The sequence below is a fragment of the Aegilops tauschii genome, chromosome 1, assembly GCF_002575655.3.
Source record: "Aegilops tauschii subsp. strangulata cultivar AL8/78 chromosome 1, Aet v6.0, whole genome shotgun sequence".
Taxonomy (NCBI): domain Eukaryota; kingdom Viridiplantae; phylum Streptophyta; class Magnoliopsida; order Poales; family Poaceae; genus Aegilops; species Aegilops tauschii.
The window spans coordinates 62676881-62686622 of record NC_053035.3 but is presented as its reverse complement, the minus strand read 5'-3'; the positions used below and the strand labels follow the sequence as shown (position 1 = coordinate 62686622).

General features: G+C 46.1%; 1 pseudogene; it reads left to right on the top strand.

The window, feature by feature from the left end:
• The first annotated feature begins 579 nt into the window (after nt 1-579).
• Nucleotides 580-9394, top strand: LOC109743418 (agamous-like MADS-box protein AGL80; annotated as a pseudogene).
• Nucleotides 9395-9742: the final 348 nt, after the last annotated feature.

The following is a 9742-nucleotide window of genomic DNA, read 5'->3' as shown; positions in this document are numbered from 1 at the left end:
AGGCTTTCAAATTTCTTTGAATTCAAATATGCATGGTGATGCTCACTAATGCAATTATTTACAAGCAATTATTATAGGGCTGTGACACCGCATTCAGTTAACGTATTGGAAAAATTCGCAGAACTTTAGTACTTTCAATTCGTCATACATTATAGGATAATTTGTGTACATCATTTATTGTTATTTCTTAACATGGTAACAAATTAATAGTAGATGGTTAATGGGACGATGTACACTTTTGAATAACCATCTAACTTTGGAACAAAATTAATTTGGTAATACATAGCTAAAATAAGCATATCCGGATAAGATGCATGGGCTTCCTGAGAGAAACCAAAGTTCTTTATTACGGATATTTGTTCCCTTGGTCCATTATAAGCACTTTTTATTGAAACAAAATACTTGGTTTGATGATGCATTTATGAAGATAGTGCACGTCCTTATTTTGTGAGCGTAGAGTTAAAAGTTTCTCGATATAGCCTCCCCATCTTGGTCGATCCTCCACTGTAAATCAGATCTCCCCACCTTGACAAAACCATCAACCTAATTTCCATTGCTCATTTTATCCCTCCGTTGGCAATGGGTCGCAAGAACATTGCCCTCGAGTACATCGACAACGAATCGAGCTGGCGCCATACCTTGGAGACGTGTGGTAAGAACCTGGCAAGTAAGGCAAGCAAGGTTTCTATCATGTGCAACTCCAAGGCCTGCATGTTGGTATACGGCAAGGGCAATGCGGCGCCAAAGGTGTACCCGTCCCATGCCGAGGTAGTGGATATCCTGAATCGGTACCAAAAGGGCCAATAGCTCCTGTGCGACGTTTTTGAGGTGAATTGGCAAGAGTGCGACGTTGTTCGAGCGAATGGCTGTGGTGCGACACATTTGAGCGTGTAAATAGCCCAGGGCCACATGGGGTGTTAAATGTGGTTAAATTGGTCGTCAACCAAGCCCGCCCGTTTATGTTAGGACATGTGGGTCCAACTTAATTGTTCCTCAAAACAGCTGACCGTGCCCTGCCGCCCGACCGTGCTGGGCCCGCCACTCTGCCCCCCTTCTTCTCCGGTGGCGGCGGATCTTGCGTTCTCGGTGGCGGCGACGGAGCCCTCGTTCTCAACGGCAGCGGAGCCTTCATCATAAGAAAATGGTGAGTGAATTCAAACCCTAGTCGCCCTCCCGTTCCTCTCTTGGGCCCATAGATCTCAACTCGTTTCCTCTGTTTTCACTTGCGAAATCAAGAGGTTGTGAGGGGAGTCCGTGGGCATACTGAGATGGAGCCGCCAGATTCAATTTTGAATAGGTAATGCGCCTCTCTCCGATCCAATTTTGCATGCAATTAGGGGGTAGCCTCGTCTGCTCTTTCTCGGGCGCCCGCTCTTTCTCACGGGCTCACACTGTCCGCCACTGACAGAGGGGATGCTGCCGCTCAGACCTTCGAATTGATAGTCAATTTCTTTCGATCAAAGGCAAAATTAGTTGATGGTAGCATACAGAACATTGAGAGAGACACAATTGTTAAATGGGAGGTTGAGTTTACAGAGATTGATCCACAAGTTCTACAAAACATGGGAGAGACGGCAGTGAAGAAATGGGTGGAAAAAATTGGGGAGAATATAGTTTGGGGTCCAGAGCAAGAAGTATCACTGTTGCGGTTTGATGATTGGAAAGGAGAGTATGTGAGAATAGAAGATGGTGAACAGATTGTTGAAGAAATCGATCGGCAAAACGGCTGGACAAGCAAACGGGCTAATTTTTTTGCTGAGCTCGTTGATCTGAACATTTTTTCGAAGGTTGGATATGTGCCATCACAATTGGCTGCGCAGATGGTAGATGATGATTGGGCTACACAGAGGCCATTGATTCCCATGTGTACTGAACTTACAGTAATAGCCGAAGAGGGACAGGTGACTGGAACTGAAACTAAAACTGCAGCAACTGTTGATTGGAATGTAGTTGAATTAGATGAGCCTACTGATTTGGTCATTGCACCAATGCCTGACATTGAGATGGCCAAACTTTTTGGCATTCCAGTCGATGACAGAGATAAGCAGGAGAGGGGAGAATCTAGTTTGCCTGCTAATGCTGATGAAGAAGTAGATGGACAGTTGATGGAACAAGCTGCGGATGAAGTAGATGATGCACATGATGATGAGCTGGTGCATGTGTATGACAAAGAAAACCCTGTCATTGAAGTAGGCAAGTTGTTCCCAAGCATGAAGGAGTTTAGGATGTGTTTCAAGACTTATGCAGTGAAACATGAGTTTGATGCCAAGACTGTTTGGACTGATAGAAAGAAGTTTTATGCGAGGTGCAGAGGATTTGATGGTAGTGTGAAGCCTTGCAAGTGGTACATATCTGCTAGACTGCAACCTGATGGAAGTACTGTCAGGGTTAACCAAATCCCCAATCAACATACTTGTATTACAAGTTCACAGAGAGTATCAACCATGACATCACAACTTTGGGTTGCAGAAAAGATCACCCCAATTTTAGCCAAAACACCAAACACTACTGCCAAGAAACTCAAAGTAGACTTGGAAAAGATGTACCCCATTAAACTGAAATATACCACAGTGTGGAAGGCAAAACAAAGGGCAATGAAAAATTTATATGGTGATTGGGCAAATACATTTAGGATGCTTTACAACTTCAAAGCAGAGGTGGAAAAGAGGTCACCTGGCAGTGTTGTGGAGATAGATACAGAGGTATCAGCCGAAGGTGAAGTCAAGTCCTCCAAGTTTTTTATGGCTTTGAAGCCTTGCATCGATGGGTTCAAAGCAGGGTGCCGTCCATATTTGAGCATAGACTCATCATTTTTGACAGGCAAGTGGAATGGTCAGTTGGCAGCATGCAATGCTCTAGATGGACACAACTAGATGTTTCCTATTGTTGTTGGCTTGTTTCAGTCAGAAACAGAGGCTTCATGGACATGGTTCATGATCCAGTTGAAAAGATGCCTAGGGCCAGTGTCACCTTTGGCTATACACATAGATGCATGTAAGGGGCTTGAAAATTCAGTGAAAAATGTTTTCCCACATGCTGAGCAGAGGGAGTGCTTCGGTCATTTGTGGATGAATTTGATCAAAAAATTTAGGGGAGAAGAATTTGGGCGCATGTGGCCAGCAGCAAGATCTTACACTAGACAGACACACAAATATCATCTTGATAAGATAATGGCAGCATGTGATGAGTTTGGTCCATGGCTGAACACCTACCATTCTTTGTTATGGTACAGGTCAGCATTCAACACTGCCATCAAGTGTGACCACATCAACAACAATTTGGCAGAGAGTTTCAACAACAAGGTGAAGGAGTTAAAAGATTTGCCTGTGCATGACATGGTTGACCAAATCAGGATCATGTTCATGCGGTTGTGGGAATTGAGAAGAAGGATAGGTGATTGTCTGCAAGGTGATAAGCTTCCGGCAGTGGTACAACAGGTGGTCAATAGGAGCAGATGTCTTTCACATTTGTTTGTTGAAAAATCTTCACCTTGGGGTGCTGAAGTTAGAGATAACAAAACTGGAAGGAGACATGTTGTTAACACTGAATTGCATGATTGCACTTGCCTCGAGTGGCAACACACTGGTAAACCATGTGAGCATGCCATTCTCTTCTTAGCATCCCAACCGAAGATAAACATGCACCCATATTTGCATGAATATTATTCGGTAGCAAGATTCAAAGCTGCATATGCTACTCCAATTCCAGCACTTACAGATCAGTCTCAGTGGCCTGAAGTGGACATTCAATTTTCCATGTGTCCTCCCTTGACGAAAAGAAAGGCTGGCAGGCCTAAACAGAGTAGATTCAAGGCATGGTTTGAGAAAGGTGGGAGTAGTAAGAAGGGAAAGGAAGATGGAAAGCCAAAAAGGGCCCAAAAAGGTAACAAAAACAGATGCAAGTTGTGCCAGGAACTTGGGCACAGAGTGGGATCTGTCAAATGCCGTTACACTCCTGATAAGCCAAAGTATGTTCTTGTGTATTTTTTTGTGTTTTGATTTGGTGCTTTTTTCCAATTACTATATCTATAACATTTTCCCAATGGCCAGGAGGAAGCGAGCAAGTCAGCCCCTTGTTGTTGAACAGTGTTGGCCAACAAAAAAAGCAAGAGTCAATGGCGGTAGAAAGAAGAGAAGTGTGCCTGAGCCTGAGCAGACTGAAGAAAATCTTGCTGCAGTCAACATTCAGACTGAAGAAACTGCTCTCGAGGTTGAAACTGAACCTGAGCGTGTCGAGGTTCAGACTGAGGAAACCCATGTTGAGGTACACACCGAAGAAACTGAACCTGAGCGTGTCGAGGTTCAGACTGAAGAAACCCATGTTGGGGTACACACCGAAGAAACTAAAACTGCTGTCAACATTGAGACTGAAGACACTGATCACGAGGGTGTTGGCGAGGTGTTGAAAAGACCAGTGAAGAAAACCAAGATGATCAGTGAACTTGTGTGTGTAGTAGAACCAAAAACAAGAAGTGCTAAGGCGAAGAAGGGCACGCGACGTGGTAGGAAGAGGTAGAACAGAGAACAGTTTGAAAATTTGGGGCATGTAATAATATTTGTAACTTGGTGCGTACTGGTAGTCACTATGTATCCCCGTATTTCTATTCGAACTTGTTTGTTGGTACCTTGTCTAAACCAGCCAAATAAAATTAAAATTAAAATTAAAATTTGGACTCAAATTTGAATTAGGGATGGGGTATTGATGTTTTAATGCTATCTAAAGTACCTCAACTGAAATATGTTTGCTTGCTGATCATTCCGAGCCCTTTTGGTAAGTTGAACTCATAGTCATGAAAAGTGTGTCTCAAATGACCTCCAAAGGTAGGATAAACGGCCTCATATTTAAGCAAGTTTTTTTGGCACCTTGTCTAAACCAGCCAAATAATTTTTCTACACATCTATTCTACCTATATAGTGTAAATCTAAAGTCTCACTATTTATTGAATTAATTTTCTATTATTTTCTTTTTTTTGAAAAAACAAGGTTTAATAGAAAATTATATATAAAACAAGTTTAAAACATGAAAATGAGAAAAGTAAGTTAAGATCTTTCTTAGTCAATCCAAAATGAAGTTTTGGTGAGGTTTTCACACTTTTCATTTTCAAAACCCCACCTACTCTCAGGTGCCCACTACTCTCTCCCTTGAACTCCATACTACATTGTTCGAGGAATGACAATTTTGTGAAGGATTTTTCGTAAAAATGTATGTAAACCATATTTATATTTTTTTCTCGTTACTATACGACATAATAAGACTATGTGCGCAAGTTTTATATTTTTTTAATTTTTTTTGAATTAGTTATGCTCAACCCTAATCAGTCAAAACCCCTCAAAACCCCTCTCAAAACCCCTCAAAACCCCGCACACTACCGGGTCGTCGATCGTTGTGCGTGGACGGTTGAGATCAGGCGCTAGGGTTAGCTACAGTGTGCATCGATCCGCACGAGTCGCGCTGATTGGTTGAATCAGTGGGGTTTGGATCAGCCTCTCTCGTTGGGGCATCAGGACCGTTCATTTGAATCCAACGGCAAGAGTTGACGCGGTGCATGGACCAAGCCTACGCAATGCCCTTTCCATCGTTGCATGCGTGCCCGTGCCTACCCGCAGCATGCATGCCCACCCGCAGAACTGCGCCCGTGCGTTGCATGCCCTCGACGTAGCCCTGCTCCGCCACCCCTATCGACGCAGTAACCTGTCGCATGCCTACCATTACAATTGATGCATCGTCGCATGAAAGCATGCGCCCGGCCACAACGCAGCAGCCCGATGAATACAACCAAAAAGCCAACGTTGCATTGCGTGCTGTACATGGCGTGCTCCTCTTTGAGGACGCAATACTGGCATGGGGTATCGATGTGGGTATCGATGCCCAGTTCAAACGGCGTGCTGCCCGTTACAAGATGGGCAAATGAAGGCGTCCATTATTGTCACGTGTCCCATCGACCAAACGTTGCCCTCTAGCCAGGCCCTAGCAAGATGTGCAAATTAATGGGCTACGGCATGAATGCACGGGCGGCACACGCAGAGAACTTCATGCAGGCGTGTCCCCTTGACCCATGACAGCACAGACGCGTCCGTGAGCCCGTCCCCCTTGACCCGCGACCGGTTGCACAAAAGGATCGCAGCCCGTTTCCCACGCTCGTGTACACACTTTCATGGGGCGCCACCAAACGCCGCCCGCCCATTAATTCTACGGGGTGAAACCACGTCGCACTTGGGCCATTTAAGCCGGGCACTATCGTCTTCCTCTCCCTCCTCATCCACACCCCATCCTCTGCCTCCTCTGCCCTCCTTCTTCCTTCTTCTCCATCAAACCCGATCGAGCCCTCGAGCCACCCCGCCACCATGCAGTACAACGGCCCCACCTACCGCTTCCCCCCAACCGTGCCGGAAAGGCTCTACCCGGCCGGAGTGTATGTAGAGAGAACCCTTAGGGTTTGGGCGATCTCGAGGTGGAGGGGCGCAACGGAGTTAACGGAGTTCTTCCTTGCGGCTGGCTTCCGCCACCTCCCCCGCGGCTCTCCTCGGATGTACCATCTTGAGGAGGTCAACCACAACGGCGTTGTGGTTGGGCTCCTCGCCACGTTCACTAACCCTTTCGATGCTTTCCATCTCCTCGGGCGAGCGTATTGGGTTGGTTGTGAGTTCATAGCTTTCACAACCTACAATATCTTCACTGACTTCAACGGCATCTTCCCCAACAACGGCGTTATGCACATGCTCCCGTACCCCATCAACAACGGGGAGGAGTGAAGGGCGGCACCCGGAGGAGCGAGGTGGCCTGGAGGAGGAGGAGAAAAAGAACCCGAAGAAGAACCCGCGTTTGGTGCCCCCGATCTATCTAGCTTAGATCTATCGTATTAGTTTTTTAAGTTGTAATTGTTATGCTACTATTATTAAGTTTTATTAGCACTTTAAGTTGTAAGGCTATCATGGAGTTGTAAGGCTATCGTGGAACTATGGGTTGCAATCGTTATGCTTCTATATAATCGTTATGCTACTATATATATTGTGTGTTTCGTGCTATTATTTGTGGATTGCTATGGGTTGTTCTTGCTTATTATTCGTGTATTGCTATGGGTTGCTACGGGCCCGGGTTGCTACACCCCAATCACCACACACACCATCTTCAAAATATTGGCCAAACCATGGACATGCAACTAGGAGCCCCATGCAAATCCACTATGGACATGGGTGCAACTAGGAAATGCAAACTAATTTACTTCGGGCACTTCATGCAAGCATGCAACTCATTTAGTTCATGGAACCGTAGACATGCATAAAAACAATTAACATTTAGTTTTAGTGCATCAAAAAATGATCCATCACAAAATTTAGTGCAAGAAAAAGGCCAAAATAAAAACAAGTAACATTTTATTGGGCCCCATTTTATTTGCCGAAGTTAGAGGTGGGCTGGTGCCCCTACGCGGGTGGGCTGGTCTTGGCCATGGTTATTTTCTCAGGGCCCATTTTCTCATGGCCCAACATCTATTCGGCAGCCCAGTTTTGTTTTTTACTAAAACTGAATTTGGGTGTGTACTCTGTTAACAGAAGAACAAAAACAGAGGAAACAGAGCATGAACACTGAATAGGGCCCCTGAGAATATCATTACAATAATTAAAGAAAGTTTTGCTTCACACTAATTCAAATTCATCTAACAAATGATCCCTGGCTAACTCAAACTACTGGGCACCCCTGAAACTAGTTGACACACTAACTGAAACTCTAACAAATTCTAGCGATTGATGAACATCAAGTAAAATAAACCCATAGCAATGACACAACCATAAAATGCTCCAGCCATCATATTTGCTTGCTGCTTCAAATCGATCAGATGCTTTAGTTGCTTGCCAATTTTCTTCAATTCACACTTCAGTTCTGCACTGTGCATCACCGGATCGGCTCTGTCCGCCCCCGCCAAATTGGGGGCTTGTTCCACGGCAAGCCGCCCCCCAAAATTGAGCTCTTGGGTTCCGGTTGATCCCTCCAATTTCAACCTTTCAACATAGTCATCGAGCCACTCAAAATGCCCACATTTCTTCAGAACCTGAAAAACAGGGGGCCGGCGGCGCATGAATCCTAGATCCACCACCCAGATCGACCGCCCTAATTCGAGGAAAAAAAGAAAGAAATCGGGAGAAATTAGACCATAGGATTGGTCAAGAACACAGATCTAACCTGCCCCGGCTGTGGCTTGCTCAAGCATTTCACAAACTCGCGCCCACGATTGCCATTTTCTTCCCTCACACAAGTCAAACGCTTCAGAGGCTCCATGCGCGGGCAATCGGGGCATCTTGTCAACGGCAGTGGACCGTACTGCGTCCATGATTGGTGGGAGGCTGAAGTCGAGCTAGACATCACTCGCCGGCGGCGCGCTTCGTTGCCGGAGCAGAGGAAGAAGAAGGTGGGAAAGGAAAGGGGCAGGGCAAGCAATGGAGGGAGGGGGGGTGGCGGGTGGGCTGGCTCGGGCTCGTGGCTGACTTGGGTCGGGGCATGCTTGCGTGGATAAGTTGTGGGTCCCACCCGCATGCGAGTACCTGCTAGGGCCCGCGTGTCATAACTCGAATCGCTAACCCCTCGTGTTTTTCATTTCATGGTTAAACAGAGCCATGTCGCATTGGAGCTATTGTTTGCTTCTAAAACATCGCATCACAGCCATTCATTCCAACAACGTCGCACTCCTTCCAATTCGCATGAAAAACGTCGCACGGGAGCTATTGGCCCGTACCAAAACATGCCAGAGAGGCAGTTCAAGAAGGTGGTGAACCAGGAAGACTTCCTCACCCAGCGCCTCAGCAAGCTCCAGGTCAAGGAAAACAAGGTCTGAGACCCCGAGATCAGGATCCTGCTACACAAGGCCATGCTCGGCAGCGACCTCCCCGACCTCAAAGTCGATGAGCTCACCAGCGTCAGTAGCAGGCTGGAGGAGATCCTCAAGAGAATGGGCGAAAGCATCGCAAAAATTAGCGGAAAGCCTCCTGTCTTGCAGCCACAGGCACCATATGTCCCTAACAACATGGACATGGGGTCTTCGGCGACGTATCAGGCATCACCGCTAGCTCCACACGTCCTCGAAAACATGGACATGGGGTCTCAGAAGATGAATCAGGTGCCATCGCCCACTCCATACGTCACTGGAAGCATGCACATGGGGCCTCCAATGATGTATCATGTGCCGCCGCTGCATGAGGGTTGGCTCGAGACGGTGATATCTGGAAGGGACCTCGACGCCCTGGTACATAATGCCTATAGCACCAATAGGCACGACAGCGTTGGTACCAGTGCCAATGCTGGTTCTTCCGGTGGGATGAAGCCCTTTGATGTGGGGTTTGGTTGGCAATCGGGCGGCATCGATCCTGAAGAATCATCTTGGAGTCTTTTCCCTCCCATGTAAGGTAGGATGGAGAGAAGTCTTTTCCCGTAGCATGCAATGCATGGCCAGCTACGTGTGTCTCATCTAGTTTGATTAAGCTTGGCATAGCTAACAGGCAGGAAAGTCAACCTTAATAAGTTGAGACATTCTGTCTCCTGGTGGTGCTCTTTGAGCCTTGAAATTTTTATTTTAGTAGTTGATATTGTTGTTATGGATTTCTTCCATGGTCGCCATTTTTATTTTAGTCGTTGAAACTATTATATGGGATCTCTTCCATGGTCTGTTTGTTTAATCTCTCTTGTTCAGTTGGTCATAACTCGTAAGTTGCGTCTACTCTTTTTGTCAACATGTTTTGTGAGGTATACTATG